At 43.2% G+C, this 14,561-nt stretch overlaps 1 protein-coding gene across 1 annotated transcript in view; it reads left to right on the top strand.

Annotated features, from left to right (window-relative positions):
- Positions 1-234: 234 nt before the first annotated feature.
- GNB3 (G protein subunit beta 3) overlaps positions 235-14,561 on the top strand; it is an 89,318-nt gene continuing 74,991 nt past the window's right edge. The window contains exon 1 of the mRNA XM_089661718.1: positions 235-671. The gene's annotated coding sequence lies outside the window, so the exon portion shown is untranslated. The remainder of the gene's footprint in view (positions 672-14,561) is intronic.

Genomic DNA, 14,561 nt, shown 5'->3' on the forward strand with positions numbered 1-14,561 from the left:
AACTCTGTTATTGCTCTCTTACACAAATACTATTAATAATGGTAATAGGCATTCAAACACGGCCGCGTACACAAACACAAATGCACACACATCCACACCCCTCCCCGCTTTCCTGGCTCCTATTCTCCCATTTGCAAACTGCTTTGCATTTAAGCATTTAACTCCAAATCGGCTTTTAGCCTCATTCCTCCTCCTGTTGTCAGCCTCCCCCCCCCCTCCTGTCTGCCTCCCCCCTCCCCCCTGGAGCACTTTCATACCTTCACAGCCCATAGACATACACACAAGGCAGGTGGGAGCCCAGGACTGCAGAGGGGGAGCCACACTGAGGGCCACTGACCCCAAACATAAGGACCATTGGAAAGGTGGAGGGTGCAGGAGACACGGAAGGGGAGGGAGGCTGCGAAGTGTCAGACTTGGGAGAGTGGGCAGGGGGGGCAGATTTGGAGGTAAACAAAACAGGGCCGGGCAGAAAAGTACTATAGGTGGCCGATAGCTAAGAAACAGGTGGATACAATACAGGAAAAAGTATTCAGAGAGAAACCGAGATTGAGGAGAAGGTGTGCTGGAGAGAAAAGTTTGATCGCTTCGAGAACTTGGATAAAAGATTCAACCAATCACAGGAAAAAGACAGAGTAACAGCGCAGAAGAAGGAAGAATCCTTTAATCAACAGGTAAGCGATTACTATATATATAATATATATATATATATATATATATATAAAATGTTTCATAGATACAATGAGATATATAGTAGATACATTCAGTTTTTTGTTACTTATTTCTTTTAAACTGACAAGTCTGTTTGCTTTGCTTACCTTGAGCAGTGATATATATATATATTTCTTTTGAATAAGGCTATAAACCTAAGCAATCATGAATGAATGACAATTATACTAATCATAATACAGTACTATTATACTCTATACATGGAACACTACACCCCCAACATGACCCACCACTGGACATAATAATACAATTCTATTACACTCTATACATAGAACACTACACCCCCAACATGACCCACCACTGGACATCATAATACAATTCTATTACACTCTATACATAGAACACTACACCCCCAACATGACCCACCACTGGACATAATAATACAATTCTATTACACTCTATACATAGAACACTACACCCCCAACATGACCCACCACTGGACATCATAATACAATTCTATTACACTCTATACATGGAAAACTACACCCCCAACATGACCCACCACTGGACATAATAATACAATTCTATTACACTATACATAGAACACTACACCCCCAACATGACCCACCACTGGACATAATAATTCAATTCTATTACACTCTATACATAGAACACTACACCCCCAACATGACCCGCCACTGGACATAATAATTCAATTCTATTACACCCTATACATAGAACACTACACCCCCAACATGACCCACCACTGGACATAATAATACAATTCTATTACACCCTATACATAGAGCACTACACCCCCAACATGACCCACCACTGGACATAATAATACAATTCTATTACATTCTATACATAGAACACTACACCCCCAACATGACCCACCACTGGACATAATAATTCAATTCTATTACATTCTATACATAGAACACTACACCCCCAACATGACCCACCACTGGACATAATAATTCAATTCTATTACGCTCTATACATAGAACTCTACACCCCCAACATGACCCACCGCTGGACATAATAATACAATTCTATTACACTCTATACATAGAACACTACACCCCCAACATGACCCACCACTGGACATAATAATACAATTCTATTACACTCTATACATAGAACACTAGACCCCCAACATGACCCACCACTGGACATAATACAATTCTATTACACTCTATACATAGAACACTACACCCCCAACATGACCCACCACTGGACATAATAATACAATTCTATTACACTCTATACATAGAACACTACACCCCCAACATGACCCACCACTGGACATAATAATACAATTCTATTACACTCTATACATAGAACACTACACCCCCAACAAGACCCACCACTTTACAATTCTTGTTCATACGTATGTCCTATCATTTACTTGTATGCATTGGAAATTTGCACATTTACCTTTCTGTTGGACAGGTATTACGAATACATGGAAAAGTTTGTTGTGGTGATATTGCGTATGTAGCTGTATAGTTGACAGCCCATGACAGTGTGTAAACACTTTTAGCCCTTTGGAAGTCATGATCCTATTGATATAGCTACGTAGACAAACACAGCTCTTAAAGCTAATATTTGAAGGCAATCCTTGCCCTCCAGAGCTTACAGTCTAATGGAAAAATAGGTTTGCATCATTCTACGAACTGTGCTTTCTGCCTCTTTTCTCTCGAATTTTTCATTTAATATTTGTGCTAGAGTTTTTAGGATTAAAAGGAATTCATGAATGGATATGGTATTATGATTCATTGTCTGTTTAATCCAGTCTGGTCCTGGGCCTCTTTGCAGTATGGCATCATAAAGTCATTTTGTGTGGATCCCTGGGATGTCCTGGTGGTAATTGTAGAGATGTCATCAAATGTTTGGATATATAATAAATGAAACTTCCTGACAAATTAAATAAGCCAGGTAAAAAGTATCATGGTCAGTAATACAGAGAACAAGTATAGATGTCTACAGCAACCAATCCGTTTTCATTTTTACCTACTACATATATAAAACTTAATTTTGTTTAAAATAACGTTAGGAAAACTCCCAAAAAATTGTTTTTTATGACTATAAATGGTAACGACCGATAAACCCAAAAGTAGAAACGATCCAAATAGATGAAACCTTGACTAAAGTGACTCTCACAATAATTAGAATTGAAATAACAGCTATGCCAGTAAAGAAGAGAGTAAATACTCTTGAAGAGGAATTGATTGTTGAAGTTTCCACAGAATCCAACATTCTGGGAGTGTTGGTGCAGCCATTCTCAACCAGGATTCCATAGAACCCAAGGGTTCCTCCAGAGGTTGCTAGGGGTTCCTTGAGCTGTGGCCAATTGACCTCTTATTTGGTGATGCCTATAAAGTTATGGGGTTTACACCACTTGTCAGAACCAGCTGCGTGAATCCAATGATCTTTTTAGCGGTCTATAAGGGTGACATTCTGACCACCACTTGAAGGAGGACATTCTTGCCACTAGCCATCAAAGTAAGGGGCATTTTCTTTCAATGGCCAACAATGAAATCGTTTTTGCAAGGGTTCCCTGAGACCTGAAAATTATTTCATGGGTTCAAAGAATGAGACAGGCTGACCAAGTGCATCCCCTGCTGTATTCTGTGGTTCCTCTTGGTGGCCTCCACATTAGAGCTGAACACAGTAGTGACGTAGGGTTGGCAGGAAGAACCACTGAGAACAGGACACTGGAGACTACCTGTTTCTGAAGAAAGAGGGTGATTTGTCTTCATCAAAGCTGTGCTTGGCGGTGCGGGCAGCAGAAGAGGTAAGTATATACTTTCTTCTTTACAGGTACAGCTGTTATTTCGACTTTAATTTTTGCAACCTAGTTGGTTTAATTCCCGTTTGGTTTACCAATAATGGTCACTCAAGGGACTTGAGTTTAAGTTGAATGAATTGTTCAGAAGGCATGTTTCTTGGAAATTTGGACAAATGGATTACCATTACCGTCTACTTGTACAACGATTTACCAACAGTTGTGTAGCGCATGAGTCTATTTCTGAATCTACTTAATCTGTGCAACTTCTATCTAGTCAGGTAGGTGCCTACACCACATCTGAATGGGATTGTACAATCAGCCTGTAACATATGTGGCCAGCTCATGGATTCATGTCAGTGGGCGTAATCAGCTTTCAAGGGATACAGAAGAACCTCAATTCACCTTTGCAATAATGGACATTCCTGTACATGCACAGTGATAGTCTGTGCTAGGGCCCACTGTGTAAAGGTGACCTCAGGGTCTTTTGTATCCATAGACAGCCACTGATAGCAGTCAATCCAAATGGGTCAAAATGTTCATCAAGACTGAGGAAATAGTGGTGGAACACGACTGAACTGTGGAACTTGGAAAGATCTACTATTGGACCTTTGTTTATTAAAATAAAAAATCAATATGTAAAGTGTACTATAAAATAACAACCTATCAGCAGTCATCTGTCGTTCTAACTGCTTTGTTCTACAGACAGATAATATTTGCATGATAGATATTTGTTTATGCGCCTTGCACATCATCATTTTCTGTTTATTTTTGCGTTGTATTAAGATTTCCATAGACACGATAAGTGTTACCTGGTCTGCTTGACCATGATCATATGGGGCAAATAGTTGTGTACAGGGGCGGACTGACCATTTGGAAACTCGGGTACTGCCCGGGGGCCCCATGAGATGCCCCTGGTACCTTTTTCATAGGCTTTTTTGAGTTTGGGCGAGGACACAGGGGCCCCATGATCCCCTATTGCCCGGGGGCCCCATGAGTTGTCAGTCCGCCCCTGGTTGTGTACTTATGGCCACTCTGCACCTTTTAAAAGCCATGATATCCAGTCTTTGGGGAGAAATTGATCATTTTATCATTGGAACAGTTGTATTTGTTCTCTCGAAAAAAGACTTTGACCAATGTCTACGTGAAGCATAAACACACAAGCTGACCATGTATATTATGCCACTATTGTTGTACAGAATATTTATGTGATATTCATATCTTCGGATCACCACCTCATGTTTATGACTGGCACAGGCCTCTTTGTATGGCTGTAATGGGGCATTCTCTAGTTCAGGTGGATCTAGAAGTCGTCCAAGTATCAATGTACCAATGGCCAGTATAGCCTTGTCCCTCATTAAAAGAAACATATTTTGCTTCCATTAAATTAAAGACAATCCTGCATTGTCCTTCACCAGCGTTACCAGCAATGAATAACATCATCCCGAAAGGCTAGGAATGTTATGCTACCTTGAAATTTCTCTTTCTTGGGTCTTTATATGCTGAAGACCCACCAAGTCCTTATCCATGTCTAAACTGTACAGCCAATTTTTTTAATTGTAATTATACATAATATGTATTATATGTAATTTTGGATAAGGAAGCATTGAACTACCTGTCGTGGTTTTAGTGATGTCTATATCGCGGCTAGGTAGATTCAGCCTCTTCGATTGTCCTGGTGACAATTGCCACCAAGACTAAAACGTGTTGAGAACTAGGTGATGGAAAATCAACCAATGGGGACACCTCTTTAAGCAACAACTGTCTAAGAAGGATATTCCCTTCAGTTTTCTTGAGATTTTCTCCCATTTCCTGTTGAGTCTTTGGGACAGGAAGTGAAATAAGATCTCTCTAACGGGGCACAGACAGCAGTAAAAGAAAAATTGAAAGAAGTTTTTACCCTTTCCCTGGCCTATGCAATACAAAATGAAAAAAAAAGTTTTATTATTATTAATATTAATAGTAAAAAACTTTATTTTATATAGTGCCTTTAAAAGGTAGCTTCTCAAAGTGCTTTAAAAAGAAAACACAAGAAATACACAGGATAAAATAAAGGGAAAAAAAGGACAATCACATGAAAGCTTGTCTAAAGAAAAAAGTTTTTAGATTTGATTTGAATAAGTTTTTAGATTTGAATGAGTCCTCTGATGTTCTTTGGAAGAGAATTCCAGAGTTTTGGGGCGTAGCAGGAGGCTCTGTCTCCCATCGAGTGTAGGTGAGTAGGTGGGACACACAGAAGACCAGAATTTGAGGAGCGGAGGTTATGGGGGGGGGAGGGTAAGTTGATAAAAATTCAGAGAGATAATGGGGTGACAAGCCATGAAGAGACTTATAGGTGAGCAAGGGGTTCTTAAAGTCCATACAAAACCTGACGAGTAGCCAGGATAGGGATAATATGGTCACTTGTACCAGACCTAGTCAGGATTCTGGCTGCAGAATTTTGTACATATTGAAGTCGATTAATTATGGATTTAGGTACACCATTGAATAGAGCATTGCGGTAGTCAAGTGTGGAGAACACGAATGTATGGATCAGCGTTTCAGCTACAGTGTATGATTGCATAGAACACAGCCAAGCTATGGTTCTCAAGTGGAAAAAATGATGTTCTGACAACATTTTGTACATGTGGACCAAAGGTTAAGCTAGCATCAAACATCACCCCTAGATTTTTAAATTTTTGACTATAAACTCACTTTAATTCTGAATTTTGGAAAGCAATTTATTTATCAATACTACTACAAATGCCAGTGGTATTATGTTGGCCCTTCCATTGCCTTTCTGGTGATGTTTCTACACAAAAAACTGACATAAATACAAAGTCACCATGTCAGAATGATCAAGCCTATCCCATACAACTTGACAAATCATGGTAGACTGCTGGCAATGGAAAGGCCAACATAACTTTCAACAAGAGACCGATCTGCAAGGTTCCTATAGTCCATAGTCTAAACCAGCGGTTCCCAGCCAGGGTTCCTCCAGGCTTTGCTAGGGGTTTTTTGAGATGTGGCTGATTTACATCCCATCTGATGGTGCCTATATAGATTGTGAGCCAGTTCCACACGGCAGAGCCAGTGGTGTTACACTGAAGTGTCTTTATGAGGGACACTCTGAGCACCACTGTAAATAAGGCATTCTTCACACTAACCACCAATGTAAGGGGCATTCTTCCCTCTGACCACTAATGAAAGGGGCATTCTTCCCTCTGACCACTAATGAAAGGGGCATTCTTCCCACTGACCACCAATGTAAGGAACATTCTTACCACTAACCACCAATATCAGGGACATTCTTTTCAATGACCATTATTGTAAGGAGCATTCTTCCCACTAAAAACCAATGTACGGAACATTCTTCAGACTAACCACCAATGTAAGGGGCATTCTTCGGTCTGGCCACCAATGTAAGGGGCATTCTTCCCTCTGGCCACCAATGTAAGGGGCATTCTTCCCTCTGACCACCAATGTACGGGGCATTCTTCCCACTGACCTCCAATGTATGGGACATTCTTCACACTAACCACCAATGTAAGGGGCATTCTTCCCACTGACCACCAATGTAAGGGACATTCTTCCCACTGACCACCAATGTAAGGGACATTCTTCCCACTGACCACCAATATCAGGGACATTCTTCCCACTGACCACGAATGTAAGGAGCATTCTTCCCATTAACCACCAATGTAAGGGGCATTCTTCCCACTAGCCACCAATGTAAGGAACATTCTTCCCATTGATTTCCAATAAATTCATTTTAGCAGGGGTTCCCTGAGATCTGAAAAGTATTTTCCTCAGGGGCAAAAAGTCTGGTCTAAATGCAAAATCAGGGCCATCCACTTTTGGGACACATAATAATGGGCCTCCCCATAGGAATACATAGAAATTCTTCTTTGCATAGCCCAGCCAGGAGACCTCTGCAATGGTGGCTCTGCAGTTTACATCAGGCTGCACAGTGAAGATCCTGAAGCAGCAAGGGTAGGTGGGTATTACACTTGAGAGAATTGCTAGGCGGAAGGGGAGTGGGTCATATAAAGGATTACTGGACTAAAAGTAAAGTTATCCTTTAACCTCACACTTAACCTCTAAAGCCATAAATGAAACCCCTTCCTCCTGACCCTGACCCTAATCCTAATCTAAATCCTAATTATAACCCCCAACAATCCACCAAATCCAGTCTTACCTTGTAAAGTACTGGGCTATCCTGAGTCCATACCTCCCAGTCTGTGGCACAGAGAAGGAACTTTAGCTACCCATATCTCTGGATCTAGTGATTGCTTTGACATGTGGCTTTAATTGAAGGCTATGTGTTTTTTTCAGCACATACTTGGTGTAAAACGCTCATTGTTGTGCAGTTTATCTCACCATTGAAAGCATGGAGGTTAAAAAAACTTCAGCACTGCAGATCAAATCTGCAATTGACTTTCACAGCTCCAGTTGATTATTTAAGGTCATTTGTGCTCCAAACATAACTTGTGTTTTTATAAAGAGCCTGTCATTAACCTTAAAAGTGCCCAAACAAATACACTGCTAAAGGAGACCATAAATAGTTGTCTTATTGCGTCATGGACAGGGGTGGACTGACAACTCATGGGGCCCTCGGGCAGTTGGGGATTATGGGGCCCCAGTGTCCTTGCCCACACTCAAAACACACCCAAAAAAGCCTATAAAAGGTTCCAGGGGCATTTTATGGGGCCCCCTACTGACCCCGGGCCCGACTGCTCGAATGATCAGTCCGCCCCTGGTCATGGAACATCGTTCTGTTCAAGAGGACTGGTTCTCCAATGTCTGCTGGGAAACCAATACTTCCAGGAGTGTCAGCCAGTCGCCAGTGCATTGTTACACAATGTCAACAATTTCCTATAGCATCTGGCTCCAGCCAACAGCCAACACTGAGGATTTTATTGCTGGTTGTGCCAGAAGGAGAAGCACCAAGAAGGAGGAGCACCAAGGTGCAGAAGGAGGAGCACCAAGTTGGAGGAACACCAAGGTGCAGAAGGAGGAGCACCAAGAAGGAGGAGCACCAAGAAGGAGGAGCACCAAGGTGCAGAAGGAGGAGCACCAAGAAGGAGCACCACCAAGGTGCAGAAGGAGGAGCACCAAGAAGGAGGAGCACCAAGAAGGAGGAGCACCAAGGTGCAGAAGGAGGAGCACCACGGTATCAGTGGTTCAGGGGGACCCCATTTACATAGACGTTGTCAGTTTGCCCTAAATAGCCAATAGGGATGAGCGAATCTGCATGGGTTCAGTTCCTGAACAGTTCTGCCAATCTCCTTCAAAGGCATGGGAAATTGGGCCATAGGGGACAAGTACCAAGGCCAACATTTGAAAAACCCATCTCTCTCCCTTCACAGAACTGTCAGCTCCCCCTGACAGTCACAACACACACCAACAATATGGCTGCTGTAAGCCCACCCTTTTAGGCACTAGGCATGCTGGGTGTTCACCTCCAGTGTATGTGGCTCCAGCAACTAGGTATGGGTGTAGGCCACAGGTGCACCAGCCAGCCCCATTGGTTGCTGGCAACTCGTCAAACATTTTGAGAGGCTGATAACTGCTGCGCCTGGATTGGGCTGCATGGTGCACCTATTGGTACGTGAACGGCTCCCAGGGATGGACAGAAAGCAAGCAGGGAAGACCCCTTGAGTTCCGGGCATTGGGTGCATACTTAACAGCTCTGCTCTTATCATATACAGGTGTACCTCGGGTTATGAATTTAATTTGTTCTGCTTTTTGTACTGCGAAAAACTCGTAAACCGAAATGTGGCTTCCCATAGGAATGCAATGAAAACAAATGAATCTGTCCCATAGGTCAGAAAAAAAGTATTATCTGTTCAAAACTCTTTATAAAGTGCACTTTAAAGGCATAAATACTCTACAGGGACATGATAAAAAAAAAATCGTAAATGCATTGAAAACCAATTAATCCATTCCAGAGGTCAGAAGAAAGTAAAAAAAAGTCTTTTAGCTGTTCAAAACTCTATAAAGTGCACTTTAAAGGCATAAATACTATACAGGGACATGATTAAAAACGAATTTGTAAATGCATTGAAAACCAATTAATCTGTTCCGGAGGTCAGAAAAAAGTAAAAAAAAAGTCTTATCTGTTCTAAACTCTTTATAAAGTGCACTTTAAAGGCATAAATACTGTACAGAGACATGATAAAAAAAAAATTTGTAAATGCATTGAAAACCAATTAATCCGTTCTGGAGGTCAGAAAAAAGTTAAAAAAAAAAGTCTTACCTGTTCAAAACTCTTTATGAAGTGCACTTTAAAGGCATAAATACTGTACAGGGACATGATTAAAAAGAAAAATTCATAAATGCATTGAAAACCAACTAATCCATTCCGGAGGTCAGAAAAAAGTAAAAAAAAGTCTTATCTGTTCAAAACTCTTTATAAAGACATACTACTGTACAGGGACATGATTAAAAATGAATTCGTAAATGCATTGAAAACCAATTAAACCGTTCTGTAGGTCAGAAAAAAGTAAAAAAAAGTCTTTTATCTGTTCAAAACTCTTTATAAAGTGCACTTTAAAGGCATAAATACTGTACAGGGACTTGATTAAAAATTAATTTGTAAATGCATTGAAAACCAATTAATCCATTCTGGAGGTCAGAAAAAAGTAAAAAAAAAAGTCTTATCCAGGGGCAGACTGACAACTCATGGGGCCCCCGGGCAATAGGGGATCATGGGGCCCCTGTGTCCTTGCCCAAGCTCAAAAAAGCCTATGAAAAAGGTACCAGGGGCATCTCACGGGGGGCCCCTACTGACCCTGGGCCGTCGGGCAGTGCCCGAGTTTCCAAATGGTCTGTCCGCCCCTGGTCTTATCTGTTCAAAACTCTTTATAAAGTGCACTTTAAAGGCATAAATACTGTACAGGGACATGATTAAAAAAAAATTTGTAAATGCATTGAAAACCAATTAATCTGTTCCGGAGGTCAAAAAAAAATAAAAAAAAGTCTTATCTGTTCAAAACCTTTTAGAAAGTGCACTTTAAAGGCATAAATACTGTACAGGGACATGATTAAAAAACAATTCGTAAATGCACTGAAAACCAATTAATCCGTTCGTATAATTTGTAAACCGGGGCATGATGGTCAATGGATTTTCATTCGTAAACCGAAAATGACGTTAACCGAGGAGTTTGTAAACCGAGGTGCGCCTGCACATCTTATCTAGTAATACATAACTTACAAAATTCAGTCCTCGTGCTGAATAGTCCAATGGGGTGAAATAAGTGCCGTCCATACACAAAGTCAGGGGCAGACTGACCATTTGGAAACTTGGGCACTGCCTGAGGGCCCGGGGTCAGTAGGGGGCCCCATGAGATGCCCCTGGTACCTTTTTCATAGGCTTTTTTTGAGTTTGGGCAAGGGCACAGGGGCCCCATGATCCTCTATTGCCCGGGGGCCCCATGAGTTGTCAGTCCGCCCCGCACAAAGTACAATAGTGCCATGACTTTGGATGGTGCAGGGGGACGTGCTGTGCTCCCCTCCTTTGCTCCCCCCGCTCACCAGCCGATGTTGACCCTTCAACAATAAGAGTCAAAATGCACTTGAACCAACAACGTTAGGTGCAGGTTCTTCTCTCCATCGTCCCTCCAATTCCCAGCAGGATTCACAGATAATCAATACAAAGAGGATCGTATAAAAAATATTCTGTTATTTTATTAAAATGGTTTAAAATCAGGATACACTCACAATGATATGGATTATAAAGGCATGTCGTTCTGAACCAGAAGTGCCGCTACGGAATGCATTCCGCTGATCAGATGTGACGTCACCGGATGCCCCTACCTAACGCGTTTTGCCCCTCCCATAGGGTGTCTTCAAAGCTTCTGCCTGTGCAGCTATTTCACTTTATTGGACCATCAGTGGCTGCCAAATCGCCCTGTGTGCATGAGGAGTTAAGCACGTGGACTGAATTTCATAAGTTATGTGCTTCTAGATAAGATATATACAGTGTGATAAGAGCAGTGCTGTTAAAGTGTTACTAAACCCACAACAGTACAATCAGTCTGTAGATGCAGGAAAGCATGCTGGTTATACTCACTGTGGAACCTAAGGGGTTAATCCTCCACATTGTGTAAAAAGGATATTGGATCCTGCCTTCTCTGATGCTCCCCTTCTTCCAGTGTCTACTATCTCCTGACAGAACAGAGGCTCAGGGGCAAGCTGCACATGATCATTTTGGTGTCTGTTGCTAGAGAGTTTTTCTTTTTTTTTTTCTTGGGAGAGTACATGTGATCAGCACAGGGCCAATCAGCACTGTCCAGACAGAGGTCAGGGGTCCTGCACCCTCTTCCTACAGGAGAATGAAAACTCCTCCTACAAACTATAACGTGTGCTCAGTTGGACACTGATAGAAGTTACAAGACTGCTATATACTGCTGATGAGAAAAGGTATTTAGCAGTTTATATTTACAAAAATAATTGCTTTTCCATGTTGTGTGTACATTGGCAGAGCAGATATAGTGAATGCGGGGTCCAGGGAGACCAGATATAGTGAATGCAGTGTCCAAGGAGACCAGATATAGTGAATGCAGGGTCCGGGGAGAGCGGATATAGTGAATGCAGGGTCCGGGGAGAGCGGATATAGTGAATGCAGGGTCTGGAGAGACCAGATATAGTGAATGCAGGGTCTGGAGAGACCAGATATAGTGAATGCAGGGTCCGGGGAGACCAGATATAGTGAATGCAGGGTCCGGGGAGAGCGGATATAGTGAATGCAGGGTCTGGAGAGACCAGATATAGTGAATGCAGGGTCCGGGGAGACCAGATATAGTGAATGCAGGGTCCGGGGAGACCGGATATAGTGAATGCAGGGTCCGGGGAGACCGGATATAGTGAATGCAGGGTCCGGGGAGACCGGATACAGTGAATGCAGGGTCCGGGGAGACCGGATACAGTGAATTCAGGGTCCGGGGAGAGCGGATACAGTGAATGCAGGGTCCGGGGAGAGCGGATATAGTGAATGCAGGGTCCGGGGAGAGCGGATACAGTGAATGCGGGGTCCGGGGAGAGCGGATACAGTGAATGTGGGGTCCGGGGAGAGCAGATATAGTGAATGCGGGGTCCGGGGAGACCGGATTTAGTGAATGCAGGGTTCAGGGAGACCGGATATAGTGAATGCAGGGTCCGGGGAGAGCGGATATAGTGAATGCGGGGTCCGGGGAGAGCGGATTTAGTGAATGCAGGGTCCGGGGAGAGCGGATATAGTGAATGCAGGGTCCGGGGAGACCGGATATAGTGAATGCAGGGTCCGGGGAGAGCGGATATAGTGAATTCAGGGTCCGGGGAGAGCGGATATAGTGAATGCAGGGTCCGGGGAGACCGGATATAGTGAATGCAGGGTCCGGGGAGAGCGGATATAGTGAATGCGGGGTCCGGGGAGAGCGGATTTAGTGAATGCAGGGTCCGGGGAGACCGGATATAGTGAATGCAGGGTCCGGGGAGAGCGGATATAGTGAATTCAGGGTCCGGGGAGAGCGGATATAGTGAATGCAGGGTCCGGGGAGAGCGGATATAGTGAATTCAGGGTCCGGGGAGAGCGGATATAGTGAATGCAGGGTCCGGGGAGAGCAGATATAGTGAATGCAGGGTCCGGGGAGAGCGGATATAGTGAATGTAGGGTCCGGGGTGACTGGATATAGTGAATTCAGGGTCCGGGGTGACCGGATATAGTGAATTCAGGGTCTGGGGAGAGCGGATACAGTGAATACGGGGTTCTGGGGAGACCAGATATAGTGAATGCAGGGTCCGGGGAGAGCGGATATAGTGAATGCAGGGTCCGGGGAGAGCGGATATAGTGAATGCAGGGTCCGGGGAGACCGGATAGAGTGAATGCAGGGTCCGGGGAGACCGGATATAGTGAATGCAGGGTCCGGGGAGATCGGATTTAGTGAATGCAGGTCCGGGGTTTAGTAACACTTTAAGTTATAAATCTTGTGGTATTATAAGGTTTCATACTTTACAAGCAGCGGCAGCCACAGAATTTTCTGCTATTCATATAGCAATTTATTGATCCTTTATTATTGGTATGAGTAATTTAGTATATTAGAAATGTTTCATATTACACTTTGGTTGGTATTGGCATTAATGTACCATAGCGCGGGGATATAATATACAATTTGGTGCATACTGCCTTAAGCATTAGTACTGCTCTTGAAACCCAGCTGACCTGGGGCAAAGGATCTTGTATGGCATCAATTCCTACTCCTCATGGCAGTCCTTGTAGACTTCAATGGGGTCTCCTGCAAAGTTCACCAACTTTGAAAAAAGTGTGATTCCAGGCAGACTCATCAAAGATTACAAGTACTCAGGAGCACAGATCCTCCTGTGTGCCACAGTATTATCATTATACAGGATTTATACAGTCACCGGCCACTGTATTAGGTCCACCTGTTCCATTGTTTGGTAACACAAATTGCTAATCAGCCAATCACATGGCAGCAACTCATTGCATTTAGGCTTCTAGACGTGTGAAGACAACTTGCTGAAGTTCAAACCGAGCATCAGAATGGGGATTAAATGGGATTTAAGTGACTTTGAACGTGGCATGGTTGTTGGTGCCAGACGGGCTGGTCTGAGTATTTTAAAAACTGCTGATCTACTGGGATTTTCACGCACAACCATCTCTAGAGTTTACAGAGAATGGTCCAAAAAAGAGAAAATATCCAGTGAGCGGCAATTGTGTGGAGGAAAATGCCTTGTTGAGGTCAGAGGAGAATGGGCAGACTGGTTCGGGATGATAAAAAGGCAACAGTGACTCAATGTCAATATGGACCAAAATCTCTGAGGAATGTTTCCGACACCTTGTTGAATCCATGCCACGAAGAATGAAGGTAAAGGGGGACCAACCCGGGACTAGCAAGGTGGACCAAATAAAGTGGCAGGTGAGTGTATAGTGCCAACACAGAATATAAAGGGAGACAGTACAGTTACAATACAATAAAATTCAAGTGAATTAGGCAGGCCCTGCTCACAAGAGCTTACAATCTAATAGGGTGGGGGCAAGCGGTACAAAAGCTAATAACTGTGGGGGAGGAGCTGATGGAAGTGCTTAGCATTCAGTCAGGTGGAGGTGTGATAGGCTTCCCTG

Source organism: Staurois parvus, unplaced genomic scaffold, assembly GCF_062004578.1.
Source record: "Staurois parvus isolate SC_StPar_1 unplaced genomic scaffold, SC_StPar_1.0 ptg001376l, whole genome shotgun sequence".
NCBI classification, from domain to species: domain Eukaryota; kingdom Metazoa; phylum Chordata; class Amphibia; order Anura; family Ranidae; genus Staurois; species Staurois parvus.